Here is a 15792-nt window from a genome sequence, read left to right on the forward strand (position 1 = left end):
ATTTGTATTAACGTCTTAATTTTGCAAAATGCCAATAAATGGTATGCCTTATATTCACTTCTCTGTTGGGCAGTTGCCTGAAAGAAAATGTTTCATTGTAAAATTTGAAGAAATATGTCATAACTAGTATTTCCAGAAGCCAAGAAACTGTTTCTACATTTATTTCTATATCTATGTCTATATCAATATCTATATCTATCTTATTGTCCAATGGTCACACTCTCAAACATACTGATGTTATATAAAAATAGAAATTGACATGTTTAGATGGAGTTAATAAGATTAAAAGTCATACAAAAATTAAACATGCTCCCATTCTTTAAAAAAAAAGACTGCAATAAATGATGGTAAAAGCAATAATACTTTTCTTACACTGTAAGATAAAGATTATCTTGATCAAGACCCATCTGTTCATTCTTGGATTTTCTAGTCTACTTCTGTGGTCAGCCTCACTCCTGGAGCACATAAAACAACACTGGAATATTACAAAGAAGACTGGCATAGCCCCTGTGCAAAGATGACTCACAAATTTGTAAAGTTGCCATATTTTTGCATAGTTAATTACTTCTTCCTTTGGGTTCTGATGGCACAGTATATACACATTAGCTGTCATCTTGCTGTATTATAGTTATTTGTTTACTTCTCTGTCCTTCAAATGAATTGCTAAAAAAAGAAATTATTCTTTGTATCCATAATGGATAGCACATTGTCTGGCTTCTGAAAAGCACCCAGAAAATGTTTAATGAATGAATAAAAGCTTTATAATCTATGAGTAAGAAACATGCAGCAAGTCTTTGTGTTTACCCTGCTAACCCAGAAATTGATTCTGAAACGGTTAATCCTTTCTTCCTTTCTCACCTTGTCTTCCTGATGACAGAATTTCTATTTTAGTGTGATGCCCACATGGCCACCTCCTGTTGATAACTAGTGTGCACAACTCAGTTCCCTCAGTTCCATGATGGACAGATGGACAAGCCTGCTGTTGTTCTTGGCCATAAGACTGTTCCTGCCTATTCTCTCATGTGCATCAAACATGCCTTTCTTTGCCTCTTTTTTTTTTCTCCCAGGACTGTACATATTTGCTCCTAATGCAGTCGGGGTGTATTTGCAATATTAAAGGCTGTAAGCAGGCTTTGGAAGACAGATAAGCACAATTATTTTGAGACATGCATGGTATTGAACACAAAAGAAAAGCACTTGATGGAAAAAAGGCTGTAAAATATTGCTATTATTCAGCTGAAGAGGTGTCTGTGTTCTCTTTCTCTTCTACCATAGTGGGATTGAAATAAAGCTGTGATATGTTTCTGGAAAAAGATCCAGATAAATTGTTCAACTAGATGAATGCACAGAGTTATAATTCATTCAGATTTTATGTATAATCACATACATAAATAGTAGTTGCTTCAAATTAGCCATATAGACTAGAGTTTCATGGCTAAGACGTTGGCATGTTGCTTAATTTTCTAAACCACATACAACATTTAAAAACATTTTAACATAGGTATTTTCTTTACTAGAAAAATGAAAATGAGGGAAAGAAATAGATATTTATTTAGTTTCTATCGTGAGTCAGGCATTTTTATGCCTTTTTCTATATTTTTCAAATAATCCTCAGAACTACAGTGTGAAATAAATTTCATTGTGATTATTTTATAAAAGAGAAAACTTGGGCTGAAAGGTAATAAGTAATTTGCTCATGGTCACAGAACTAGGAGGTGACAAAACTGATTCCAAACCAAGTCTTCCCAACTCCCAAATTTATTCTCTACTGACTCTATTGGATTAGCCAGCATATAGTCAGTTTTAAGGAATTTGGAGTTTTATTATAAATAGTCGTGTTTTTAAGTATTTTCCATAATTGTTAATGGTGTCTTGGATGCCAACCAAGAATATTTCTGCTACGTGAGTTGGGGTAGTTGCCCGCTTTTCCAGATGAGTAAGTAGGTTGAAAATGATACATAACATGGTGCAGGGAGTGCGACCTCTGAATTTTTAGAATGACCAGGCTGGAAGCAGAGGGTTCAGTGTTTCACAAACATTGTTCAGGGATGACTGGTCCACTTTAGATGTCAAGATTTGCCTTGGCTGATCTATTCGCTTAAAGGACCCATGCCTAGGCTAGCATGATGGGGTCTGACCACAGCTCTCGGTTTTATTCTTGCTTATTCATGGAGCACCAGTGATCTTGACTGATAAAGGGGGTGGAGGGGAGAATCAGTTCAGCCTTCTGGGGGTCTCGTAGCAAGCATCAGTCTGTGGCTAGGTTTTTTCTGAGGCCCGCGGAGAATGTTCTTGTGTCTATCCAGACCCTCGGAGCACCCTTGAACCGACTGCACTTTTCTGTGGAGCAGGGGCAGTGCAGATCCTCAACTCCTCTGGCTGTCTGAGCACCACCGCCACTCCCTCCCCTACTTTGACATGGTAGCAGAGTACACACTGAAGACATCCTATGTGTTTGCTTCTTCCCTCATCCTACCCTCCACTGTGAGCTAGGCTCACCTTATCAGGGTGAAAGGACAGGTTACAGGACCAACTGCTGGTACCTTGTAACTAAGGAACATAGTTGCTAAATGGGCTTAACTCTATGCAGTAACAGAACTGCCAGTTGTCATCCTGGTTTCCTTGGGTAATGCAGACAGTGCCAGAGGCAATTTCTAACTGTTAGATAGTTCCCCCCCTCCCCCCAAAAGCAGCTTTCAATTAAAGTATGCCTAAAAATGAGATTTAATCAAGATAGAGCTATCAATTGGCTAGGTAAAATTTGGCAAGTGACTTTCATTCCAAATGAGTTACAAAGGTGGTTGTAGCATTTGGAAACTGTCTTTTAGAGAGAGGCTTTGGAAAAATGATAATTCTATAATGTAGGCATCATTTCCATGGTGAGGAAGTGGTCATTATGTTAAAATAGATGTTTATTTCTCTCTCATCTCTTTTTCATATTCCTTTAAATATGTGTGTTTTCCTATAATTTAAATTTAGTGATTAAAGTATATTTAAATAATACTTTGCCATTAATGAGAGAAAGGTCACCTTTAAAAAGTTGATTCAGTAGTATGTTATTTCAGGACTGGAGTCGAGCCCAGTTCCTATTAATGAAGACTATTTCCCTTTTTTCCTAGGACAGTGGAATTAAAATAATCAGTTTTGTCTGTTTCTAGTCATGGCACATTCTAGGCTTCGGTAAATAAACCCAACTGAAAAATAACAGACTAACCAGCCCTGTCTATCACTTGGCTTGAAGCTGTCATTTTTTGTTTCAACATTATATTCATGAGCATTAATATGAAAAGTCTCTGTCAAAGCTTTGGGTCTTGTGTTTTGATTGCTTTAGAATGGAAATTGAAATACTGAATTTCAGAAATGACTTGGGAGGGGAGTGGAGAGAGCCCTGGTTGAGGAGTTGGGTGCTGGTTCTGGTCTTGGTCTGCTACCATGTATGTGCCTGGACAAATCACTTTCAATTTCTTAGCATGTTTCCTTTCCTTTTAGAACCAAGATGGTTAGACTAAGTTGGTAGGGCAAATAGGTGCCCCCTTGTGTGCCAGCTCTGATCGACTGTACTGCCTGCCTCGAGGGCTGTACTGGGGATGAGGGTGGGTCTCTTCCAGCTGCCAGGCAGCCTGGGAGCAAGAGAGCTACTTAGTCGCCATACCTGAACGCAACAACTTCTTAGGTCATTTTCCGCTTTTAGTATGACTTTCATGATTTATTTTTAATTTTCAACCTCAAGAAATGTTCTCTCTATATACTTGAAGATATTTTGAAAATTTAAGAGCAGGGAGACCATAGTCTTTGAGATCATCTGGTGAAAACTAGGCTGGTGTGTATAAAAGTGCCTTGTAAAATGTAGAGCACTATTTTAGTTATTTGAGAACAACATGGCTAATTAATGATAACCTTTCCCATCGTTTTTTTGGGGGGGCCCTTCCTCCCCAGTTTTCATGAAATTCTTGTTGCAGAAATGATGCAGCTTTTTAAAAGTTAATTTCTTAGAAGTCATTCTACTGACATTAAATTAAGAAAATTAAGTGTTAAGTTGTGTAGTGTAGGCAGTAAACACTGTAGCTATTCTGAGAACTAGAGGGCTAGAGTCATCAGGGAATATTAAAAGAAGAGGTAGAACTTGCTCAAGACCTAAAGTGGGCTGAAGTTAGATAAAAGGGCATTTTTAGGTATGGGGCAGAATTTAGATAAAGCATGGAATAAAACATCAGCACAATTTGGGACCATAAATAGGAAGTATAAACTGTTAGGTTCCAATAAAGAAAAACCTGGGTTGCTAATAATATTAACATTGATAATAGTTAACATTTATTTATTTTTCCACCAGTATTTTTTGAGTGTTTCCAATGTGTCGGACCCTGTTCTAGATAGGGGATACAGCTTTTAGCAAAATGGACAAATAATTGATCTTCAAGAGTTTACATCCTAGTGGGAGAAAACAGATAATAAAGCAATAAGTGAAACACATAGTAATTTAGAGAGTAGTAAGTACAAAGGAGAAAAATAAACCTGAGGAGGGGACAATGGAATGAATGGTAGGGGTGGGCTGCAGTTTTGGATAGCGGCCAAGGAAGTGCTCAACAGGAGGGTGATGACTGAGTTATGACCTGAGTACTGCTCTGCAAAGTGACTTACAGATATGAAATCATTTAAATTTCATAGCAACTTTATGAAAGCAGGTACTATTAGCATCCTCATTTTACAGATGAGGACCTGAAACCGACAACTGAAGTCATCTAGAGTGCACAGCAGTCAACTGTAAGAGCTGGGACTTCAATCCAGGAAGTCTAATTCCAGAGCTGATCCTTTGCACCTACGAGTCTGGAAGGCAAAAGTCCTTGCCAAGGCTGTCAGAGGGCAAAGAACTGATAGCATTTTGGAGCTGGAGGGAAGTGACTTACTGTCTAATACAGTGGTTTTCAAAGGGGGTCAGAGTCACCTGGAGAGCTGGCTAGAACCTAGATTTTTGGACCCTGCCCCGCATTTTTGATCCAGTAAGTCTGGGGTGAGGCCTGGGCACTTGCATTCTAACAAGTGCGCAGCTGGTGCCGATGCTGATGGTTTGGGAATCATCGGTTAGTCCGGTGGTTCTCAAACTTGGCTGTGCGTTAGCTTCGTGTGGGGAGCTTTTACAACCTACCTGTGCCTTCATGCAGGAGATACTGAGAGCCTGCATTTAACTGGTCTGGGCTGAGACTCTGATTGTATTAAGGACTACAGTGCGCACGGAGGATTAAATACCCCAGCCTAGGTTATCCTTCATTTTATGGATGAAGAAACTGACGTCTGAAGAAATAACTTCCCTTCTTGTTCTGGCTCCTGGCGTTCTGTCCATTGTTTCTTACTCTCCCACTTGGCTCCTGATTGTAAAAGGTCAGGGGATGTGTTAATCTATTGACACACAGTGAAAGTTTAGTAAATCTCTACTGTTGAGTGACTCATGTAGCAGGGAGTAGGGAACCACTGAAAGGTTTTGACCAGCAAAGAGACACAGTGAAAGTAGTATTTTAAGAGGACTCACTATTAGGGGTAGGATAAAGAGATTAGAAATGTGAAGATCTTTCTGTTGCAATGTTCCCTTAGAACCTTGCTACTGAAAATATGATACAGGCCAGCGGCAGCAGCATCACCCGGAGCCTTGTTAGAAATGCAACTCTCAGGCCCCTGAGTGACCCACTGAGTTAGAATCTACATTTTACAGGATCCCCAGTGATTTGTATGTGCATGGAAGTTTAAGAACACTGCTTAAAACATGTGACCACCACCTGGGCATGTAGGGTAGCCCTAGCGGGGGTCGAGGAGCAGCAGCAAATGTACGTGGCTGAGCAGGTCAGCCTTTCCTGAAGCCTGTTCCTGGGGACACCAGTTCTCTGGGATCTTTTTTCTCCCCTACTCTGGGATCTTAATAGTATTCGATGGTCAAAAAGGTTTGGCAAATACGAGGTTAAACAAAACTAAACAGGTTTCTTCATGGCTAGGCTTCTTTAATCTTTTAATATGCTCATGCACTTTCTGAATCTCCAAGACAAAAACTGTATTGTGTAGCTGCTTCTATATTTATTGATCCTGGCAGTGAGTCTGGGGGGCATCTTCACATGTTACTATTTTGTGGAGCACATCTTGGTAAATGTTCCAGACTTAGAAGACATTCTAGGCCCTGGTCATCTCACACTTTCTAAATTTAATGTCTGTTACTTATCTGTCCAAGTGCCCAACCTTTCTATCACTGGTCCAGGTATGTGACTTGACTTGTGACTCACTTTCATTGGCTGAACCCTATTTGGACAGAGTCAGGATAGGTCTGTGGGTTTTGTCAGTGGTGGTCTGGGAAAAACATTTAAGAGCTAGTTGCTGGTTATGTTGTCTGATGGAAATGGGGAGGAGATACTTGAAAATGTTAGGGTCACTGGTAATTTCCCAAAGTTTAATTTGTGGTATGAGTAAAATCAGGAGATATGGCTGAGAGCGATTACTGGGTCAACAAAGAAGAAACATGGAAGCTTGACAATTATGGGGCACAATGTCTGCCAGAAAATTTATATTCAGAAAGAAAAGGAAGCAAATGAACAGATAGATTTGGGAACTAGGGTTGTTTAAAGGCAGTACCAAATGGCTTTTCTGTAGATGATTTCTTCTGATGCCCTTTTTGAAAATTCATGGCCCATTTTAACTCTGACAGGTTGGTTATCCCACATTCTATAACTAAGAACACATTTGATTTTATACTCTCCAATAAAATACCAATATTTTGGACAGCACTCTGTTTTACCTTCATGTATCCTTGACCTGAAATTTCACTTTTTATTTTTTCAATAGCAGAATACTTTCTACTCTTAGCCCTAAGGGGAAGGAAGATACTTTCTCAATGATATCCTTACTTTGGGCAGTAAGTCACATCATTTTTAATTTTTTTCTTTTCTGTTAATAAACCAGTGGAAAGTATTTTTGATTTGGACCCATCCATTCAAATGCTCAAAGGCTTTATTTTTTACTCACTTTCCCTGACATTTTAAAAATGTCGTTTCTTGAAAAATCAGGGAAGTACTGTTATTTCTATTTATGACAGCAGTATAACTTAGGAATTTTTCTCTTGAAAAATTTGATGTTGCTTTAATGGGTAAACATGGATATGTAAATGTTTCAAATCTGATTCAATTCCATTTCTCTTTGTTGAACCCTTAGTTGACAGAATTTCTTGCACTTCCAGGAGAAATTTTGAAGAGAAGGGAAAAAAATTTTACAAATCAAGCAGCATATATTGAATTAAGTAGTCTTTGATCTCATAAACTTCTAGAGGAGCTTAGTATTGTTCCAATCCCCTTTTCTGGGTCTCTAAAATCTGTAGTTCTCAGAACACTAACACTCTAATAATGGCCCAGAGATCTTAAAAGCTACTAAGCCATCCCAGAGAAATTCAGTTTTTCTTATTTTACTAGATTTACTAAGGCAGAAAAGTAGACTGATTCATTACAGAATATACAGGGGTTGGCAGTCCCTAGAAGGAGGGCTAAGGCCCTTGATGTGCCTGTTGTCAGGCTAACAATGGTGGGAGATGCAGTTTACTAGAAACCCCCCGACTCTTCAGCGGAGTGAGATGAGGGAGATTGTGGTAGCTGAGTGACTACCTCTGAACAGGCACAGAGGACTGGGTGGGTGCCCTGAGAGCACCAGTTGCTGGATTTTGGACAGCATGGGTAACTTGTGCCAACCACACACCCTTACGGTCACAGGCAAGAGATAACAGAGGCAGCAATTGTCCCACATGCCCAAGGTACCTTACTAATGAACCCTACTTAACATACATGCTAAAGGCTGCCAGCATTTATTCTAGAAAGATTTTCAACAAGGATTAGAATTGGCAATTCAAATTAAGCCTTGGGTTACTAGACAATAACATCACCTAAATATATGTGCAACACCCATCCAATAATGTATTTGTCAAATACCAGCTTCTGGGCTGGGTGCTGGAATACCAAGGTGAAAAAAGCTAAACGTTGTCACTGCCATCGTACTGCTTGCTGACCTCTGTGGGTGCATATAAGTAAACAAGATAATATAACGTAGTATATTATGTGCTATGAGAGAAGAAATACAGTGAACCATGGTAACGTACAGAAGCGGGGTACTTGACTTTTACTGAAGGATTCAGATAAGAAGAGGCGTCTACGTGAAGAGTGAACAGGCACTGGACAGATCGAGGAGCTGGGGCCAGAAGGAGCATTCTGGCTAAGGGGACAAGGCACATACAGAAGTCTGGAGAAAGATCATAAAGAGTGTTCTGTTTGGAGCACACAGATCTTGGGAAGAAGTGGTTAGAAATGAGGCTAGACGTGTAAACAGAGCCTAGACATGTGGGATTTTTCTAAACATTTGGCTTTAGATGGAAGGGAGAACTGCTGAAAAGTTTTCCAGCAGAAAACTGATTAGGTATGCATTTTAAGATAATTTTGGCAGCATTCTGGAGAACGAGTTGGAGGGAGATAATAACGGAGACAACAAGACCACTGGGGACACTGTTGCAGAATTTTACGTAAGGGAAGATGGTAGCCTGTATTGGCATTCTTAATGGCTGATATTTTTGTATCTGGCACACTAGCCTTAAAATTAGTTACTCTTACTTCTACAAGATTAAGGTGTTTGCATCATTCTTTAACTCAATGTCCCATTTTATAATTCTTTAAGAAACTGTTCTTACTGTCTCTCTGGTATCATTTGTAAGTTACCATGTTCTTGTTCCTGAATATTCTCTTGCCATTGTCTTTCCTGCTGTTGACATGTAAGTCCTTTCCACCTTTTGCCATTGTGGTTCCTTTTTCAAATTTGAGTATGCAGAATTAATGTTGAGAGAGAGGTAGCTATGATTCTAGTGAATAGATCTTGGTTGTTACAACTATGGAGAACCTGAGGGTTCCTGGAAAGGACTAGTAGAAGAAAATTCGGTGGTTCTTGCCATTGGAAGGAAAGAAAGTAGTTTAAGGACAAACAGTGTTCCTAGAGGAGAGGAGAGAATGCTTGCTGTACAGCAATCAATACAGTAGGATTAGAAAAGACCAACAAGCATCAACCCCAAAGTGCAAAAAGTGATTAAGGGCACGAAAGGCACATAATACATGTCAAGTTCAAAAGAGAAGCTGCAAAATTACACAGTGAAGTTCAGAGTTTAAAAATGACAGAAAGAGCAAAGGTGGAAAATGACAAAAACGTTTCCTGTAAGATTGACTAAAAGGGCTGCAAGAATACAGCGATCGTACGCGGGACACAAAAGGCCAGTGAGCAGCCCAGAGAGGTGTCTAATGGAGAGCCAGAGTGGTCCATTGATTGAGGGGGCCTCGCAGACATTGATTGAAAAAGTAAAATTAAATGAATTCTGTGCCCCAGTGCTCTCAAAAAGCACGGTGTTGCTAAAAAGAGAAATTGATTTAAAATGAAGGAAGTAAAATTGTCCCTTGGAAATGTTACCAATCAATGGGTGGTAAAGAAATTTGAATTCTCCTGTAAATCTAGGTATGCTTTTTTCCAGGATTAGTGGTATCCAAGGCCAGTAATTCATTCTTAGGTTTAGAAACCCTTTTGAAAAAGTATTATGTTACTTCTGTGTGTTTTGTTCCCAAGTCACCCAATGCAGGCCATTTTTAATGCTTTCTTGGCTTTCTGTCTGTGTGTCAGGGTATGACAGACGTCTTCCCTTCTCAGGGAAAGCCAGGGAGAACATCAGAGGACACGCAGAAGTCCCAGCAAGAAGGGCTTCCCAACCTAGTCAGTTTTTTGTTTTTTGAAGGAAATATGCTTATTGCTGTGTAGAGATTTGGAGGAAGGGGTACTGCTCACTCTGGAAATCCTTTGCCTTAATTGGCTTGGGCTCTTATAACAAAACAAAACAAAAACAAGAACAAAAAAAGCCTCCTTGAAGAACAAACTATTTCTCACAATTCTGGAGGCTGGGAAGTTCGTGATTTGCCAGCAGACTGTTTCCTGACTTGTAGATAGCTGCCTTCTAACTGTGTGTATGTGTGTGTGTGTGTGTGTGTGTGAGAGAGAGAGAGAGAGAGAGAGAGAGAGAGAAACACACACACACCCAACATGTGGGCTCCACTCTTAACATAATTACCTGTCAAAGTCTCCATCTCCAAATATCATCACATTGGGGATTAGACTTTTCACATGAATTTTGAAGGATGCAAACATACAGTCCATAGCGTCTTAGGAGATACAAATTTTCCAAAAAGACAGGAGTTGTTTTTTCTTAATTGCATGATAAAGGCAGGATCAGAAGAATGGGTATGCCTGATGTAAAAATAGAGGGATTTCCTATTACCCTCTCAGACAGAAGGTGCTCAAATATACTGGCTTCCACTTAGAAAACGGTTCTCATAATCATCTGCTAACGAATCTGCAGGGGTTAGAGGGGAGCCAAATGAAAGGGGAATGATTGCCTTTTCATCTTTCTACTTTCAAAAGCTGCTCTCTCTGCTTTCCTCCAACGTTGATGACTCGTACTTTGAAGAAGGGAACAGGAGACAGACTTCAGGTCATCGACAAATGAAAGAAGTACATTTTAAGTCACTGAAAGAAATGTTAATCCTTGTTTTTATCTTCTGTCTTGAAGGCTGCTCAGAATAAGAAAGCCATCTTCAATTTCTGAAAGTGGAACACTGCATATGTAGTTTAATTCCAGGTTGTTGGGGGGCACGTTCTAAGACATAAACATCGGACTAGAGAGTGGAGAGAGGACCAGACTGGAGAGAGTGTCTTTCGTACATTCTTGTGCTACAGTCGGTCCTCCAGTGCTGCCAGTGAATGCCTGTGTGATGATGAGGTGGTGGGAGGAATCTGGCGGGTATCCTAACACTGGGGAAGGACGTTTGGGTCAAGGTGAGCAGTTAAGCTCAATACAGGAATCTCAGGAAACATGACTGGACTATTTTTATTTGGGTTTTTCTCGTTCTACATAGTGGACATTGCTGGTTGTGGAGGCTATTGAAAGGAAAAGCAGAGAGGCACTTTTCCTCCAGAAGATACGAGGCCAGGAGAGAAAAAAGAGAGCTGGATCTGAAATACAGCGAGTTATCATCTATTCTGAACCTATTCTTAACTTTAAAGTATACTACGTTATGTTTTGTAGTCCTCTATGGTTTTTTAAAGTGTTTTCGCAAATGTTAGCTCTTTGACCACCTTAAGAGGCAAGTCAGGCAGACATCCATGTTTCAGGAGAAGAAATGAAACATGGGGAAGTTGTATTTTTTTTCCAGCTTTATAGAGTTAGGAGTGACAGAGGATCCTTGATGCTGATACATCAGTGTTGTCTGCACTCCAGTGCTTATGTAGTTCCAGAGATCACACAATTTCTCTGTTCTTAGACTTTTCATTGTTTGGGGGGAATTTTAAAGTAGCCCATCCGTGAATGGTATTCAAAAGAATGACTATGTGGTCACCTTCCCCCAAATTCGATACAAGATTTCAGAGTGTGCCCACCATCTTCTCTGAAATTTGGGTGCTACCTCTGCTCTTTTTTTTTTTTTTAAATCTTTTCCTCTTTTATGTCCCTGTGTAAGGCTGAGCAGTTTATTGCTGTACGTATATCACATTTTGAGTTTATGATGGCTTTTCTGTTAATGGGTTGGCTATTATTGTGTTTCAACCCTTGTGACCCCGTGTCAGGACAACTTGGCTCTGGGATATATTGCTGAGTTGTAATTTAAAATCCGTTGGCCCTTCTCCCTGACAAGCAAACTTGAACCTATCACAGTATTGTCTTAAATAGGACGGAGGTGGGATTTCTTTTTCAGTGAACGATGGATATTTGAAAAACAGAGTATGCTTAAAATAGCTCTCCCCCACTCTGTCTCTTCTCTGCTGTCTTGAGATTGCTCACAATATGTTAAAGCATGATGTAAAGTGGAAAAAAGATCTTCCCCCACGTTTCCGTGGTGCTATTTTAACTTATACCTCTCAGCTACTTCATTTTATGAGTCTTTTTGACCCAAATTATTTTGTCCTAAGCAGCCTTCTTGTAGCTTAACATTGCCATTTGAAATTCTCAGTATTTTCTTTCTCCTTCTGTCCACCCTGCCTCCTTCCTTCCTTTTCTCACTCTCCGTTTATACTATTTTTTATCCATTCATCTGCCCATTGATCAGTTCACGCATTCATCCATCCATCTCTCTCTTACTAATAGGAAGCCCATGTTTAGCATGCATGGTAGCCAAAGCAGTCACAATTTCAGAATTTGAAGTTTGAAAGTATTCTTAAATTGAGCACAGTTAAGTGAATTTGGAGTTGATCTGCTCACTTCAGTTTTGACAGTGTTTTATCATAATATTATTATCTTTTGAGTATAATTATATAACCAAGCACTCACAATTTATGGGACTTTATGTGGTATCAGAAAGTAAGAAGTCTTTACTTAGATTGAAAATTAAAGTCAGTTCGTGGTATAGATAAGATTGGCTTTCTGTGTCTATCCAGGTATGTTTCAGTAACAGACCTTTACGATTTCAGTGACTGTGCCATTTCAGTATCCATCCAGTCTCAGGATGGAGCCAGCCCTGCTGGCATCATGACCCTCAGTTTTGACACTCTCGTCGACTGCCCCAAGATGATCTCACAGTCTAGTCCCTGAAGGAGAATGACAGGTGGCTAGGAAATTTTCTTTTAGCAATTCAACTTGACTTCCTACGAGAAAACTCTTAACCTCCGCATTTTCATCTTACAAAAGGCATCACAAGGAATTTAGGTAACTCAGAGCTGAGTGGCTGGAGAGTTATTACATGATAAGGATACACTATTTAGGAGATGATGGTCAGAGACATGTAAATGAAAGGAAGAAAGCATCTCTCAGTCTCTCTGTGTGGAATACTGCATGTTTTTCAATATATCATAGGTTTTTCTATGTTTTACTATTTAGACTTTTGCGTGTGTGTTGGGGGAAGGGTACAAATAATAATGTAGTGAATCCAGAATTTCTTACTTTGAGCCAAGGAATGTATGTTATGTGGGTGGTCTCACACTTAGTGCTAAATTTATCTTTATTGTCTTTGTTGAAATGTTATGAGAAAAGAAAAAAAATTACAGATATGTATATCCAGAGCTACAACCCCAAAGACCTGTTTGTGGGTTCAAATTTTTAAGAAAATGCTTGTAATGAAATAATTTTTACAAATCTTTAAAATACCTTAAACAGCTTTATTGAGGTACACTTTACATTTAATTTAATTCTCTTTAAAGCATATAATTCAGTGGTTTTTAGCATATGTACAGGGTTGTGAGACCATCACTATAATCTTAATTTTAGAACATTTTTTTTAACCATGCTAACAAGGTATCTCTTTAGCATTCACTCCCCATCCCCCAGTCCTACACAACCACTAATCTGTCTTTCCTGTTGACTTGCCTATTCTGGACATCTCACGTAGGTGGAATCATAAAACATGTGCTCTTTGGAGACTGACTTTTCCTAATAACTTTCTGTGTTTGTACAAGATAATTGTTTTAGAATTATTTAACATAGAATTTTTTAAAGAAGAAAATCAAAATCACTTCTATCAAATCACTCCTGAGAACACAACTTTAAATCTTATTTTGTCTGTTTTTTTCCAGTCTTTTTCTATTTATTTGTTACTCATTCATTCGTTTGTTAGCAAATTAATTTGTTGAATATGTAATACGGATCAGTCACAGCACTGGGCACCAGACATACTGAGGTACACAAGAGGAGCAGCTTGAGTGTTGATGGAATAAGCAATAACCACTGCAGTTAGTGCTACAGAGGAGTACAGACTGCTTGTGCTACACAGTGTGGACCTAATTTAATTGTTCTAAAGAAGTTTTCAATATATGTCTATATATATGTATGTTACGTAATTGGGATCATACAACATACAAAGTTTAGTATCTTTTCTTGAAACTGTATAATGAATATTTTCCCATTTCTCTATATTCTTTGAGAATGCTATTTTCAATGACTTCATAATTTTCTACTGGATGGATAATATCAAATTTATTGGGAATTTGAACATTTCCTTGAATGTAAACTACTCAGTGGCATTCATCTGAGGTTTGAAGTGACAAAAAGCTTACGTGGGAAAGAGTATGAATTTATAAACAAGACCTGCCAGTTCATTCCTTTTAATATATGTCTGCCCTGTGTCTTTTGTTTCAGGATCCTTCTAGAATCAGGACTTAGGATTTATGCGCCTAGAGATAAAAACCACTCTCACTGCTTTAGGATGTTTGGGAAATCTCAGAGAAATCCAATATAAGAGATAGCAAAGATGGCTGCTGAGTGTTCACGGGCCCCTCTGGACTCAAGAACTCTCAGATTGAGAGTTCTTTTTGGACTTAGCATAGATACTTGGGTGATTGTTGGGAACTTAGGGTCAGGGGAAATATTACTGAAAATCAACTTTTTAAAGAAATGGTGACTCCACAATCATTGATGTTTAGGAAGTAATCTCTTTTTTACTTATGAGCTTATTTGGTTTTTGTTTTTCTGTCCCAGTTTTCTGTTTCTCCTCATTTTAGTCTGTTTCTATGTGCTCCCACCTTGTTTAGACATGCCTTCTGGTTCTCTGAGATCATCTCTTTCGTGCTCAGGTCAGACACATGGTCACCTGTCTCTCACTGGGGTCAAAGTCATCCAAACAGAAACCCTTTTCTGCTGGTCTCTGGCTTTTCTCCTACCTTCAGTGTTACTATTTTTTTCCCCACTGTTGTCTTCCGTCTTGTGTTTTCTTGAGCTGTTTGCTCTACTTCCATTCTAACTTTTTTGGGGTCATAAGGTCTCTTTTTCGTTGAGGGGTAGAGCTGCTCCCTTTCATTCTGCTGTGCTCTGGTGTCTGCGCTGCTTCTCTCTTGCTGTATTAATACGTGTTTCACCTTGGCTCTGTTCGATTGTGTTCCTGAATTTCTGCAGTAGCTTCTCGCACATCGTGTGTAAACCCACGGAGGGCAGAGAACTTGGAAGGAAAGGGAAGGGACAGCTGCGGTGGTCACTGATGGAACAGCAGCTCCAAATGGAGAGTCATTTAGAAAAGGGGCTGACTGAAAAAGGGAATTTCCCTAACATGTGGCCCGTATTAAGAAGTTCCCTGGCTTAAGTCCAGAGATTCATCATTGTTTTCAAAGAAGACCTCTAAAAATAGGCTGGTGCTCTAAGTATGGTTATTTATAGAGTCACACCTGATTCCTCCTGTGAGCAGAAGTGACTATTTTAGAGATTTGTAATAAGGGAGATATTCTGGAAGGCAGCTGCTCAGAGTCACTTGGAAATAGGTTTTAAAAACTTCGCACACACATTATGCTTCAATATTCCATATGGCAAAAATAGTTGTTTAAGAGCTCTTACCCCAGCTTGCAAGAGGATAGTGTCAAAGAGTCAATTTGACATAACTCATTGTAGGGCTGTTACGTGCCATATACTGTACTACTGTGAACTTCTAGGTGAGTGGGTGTACATAGTACCTGCCCTGGTCGTAGTCTAACGCAGAACTTGCATCATCCATCAGCTCCTTCAGTTATTTACGCAGCATGAATGAACAAATTCTTAGACCTTCATTTCAAGTCGTTCACAGCCAACTGTTGCTTACTGTCCATGGGAACGCATGTTTTAGAAAAGGGGTTTAGGAACTCACATTTTACATGTAGAAAGAATGGTATATATATAAAACCACTACATACTATGGTATGTAAAATTTCAGATGGATAAATTTCAGATTTCAGATTAATGGAAAATTTCTGACCAAGAGCTTTTCATAAGTGGCCCTGATTACTATACGTGGAAAGTTGGAATGG

The 15792-nt window shown here is 39.2% G+C and overlaps 1 non-coding gene across 1 annotated transcript; it reads left to right on the forward strand.

The window, feature by feature from the left end:
• The first annotated feature begins 446 nt into the window (after nucleotides 1-446).
• On the forward strand, nucleotides 447-551 carry LOC116157015 (U6 spliceosomal RNA). Its single transcript, XR_004140980.1, has one exon. It is a non-coding gene; the product is annotated as a U6 spliceosomal RNA (small nuclear RNA).
• Nucleotides 552-15792: the final 15241 nt, after the last annotated feature.

This window comes from Camelus dromedarius, chromosome 14 (genome assembly GCF_036321535.1).
Source record: "Camelus dromedarius isolate mCamDro1 chromosome 14, mCamDro1.pat, whole genome shotgun sequence".
Classification (NCBI taxonomy): domain Eukaryota; kingdom Metazoa; phylum Chordata; class Mammalia; order Artiodactyla; family Camelidae; genus Camelus; species Camelus dromedarius.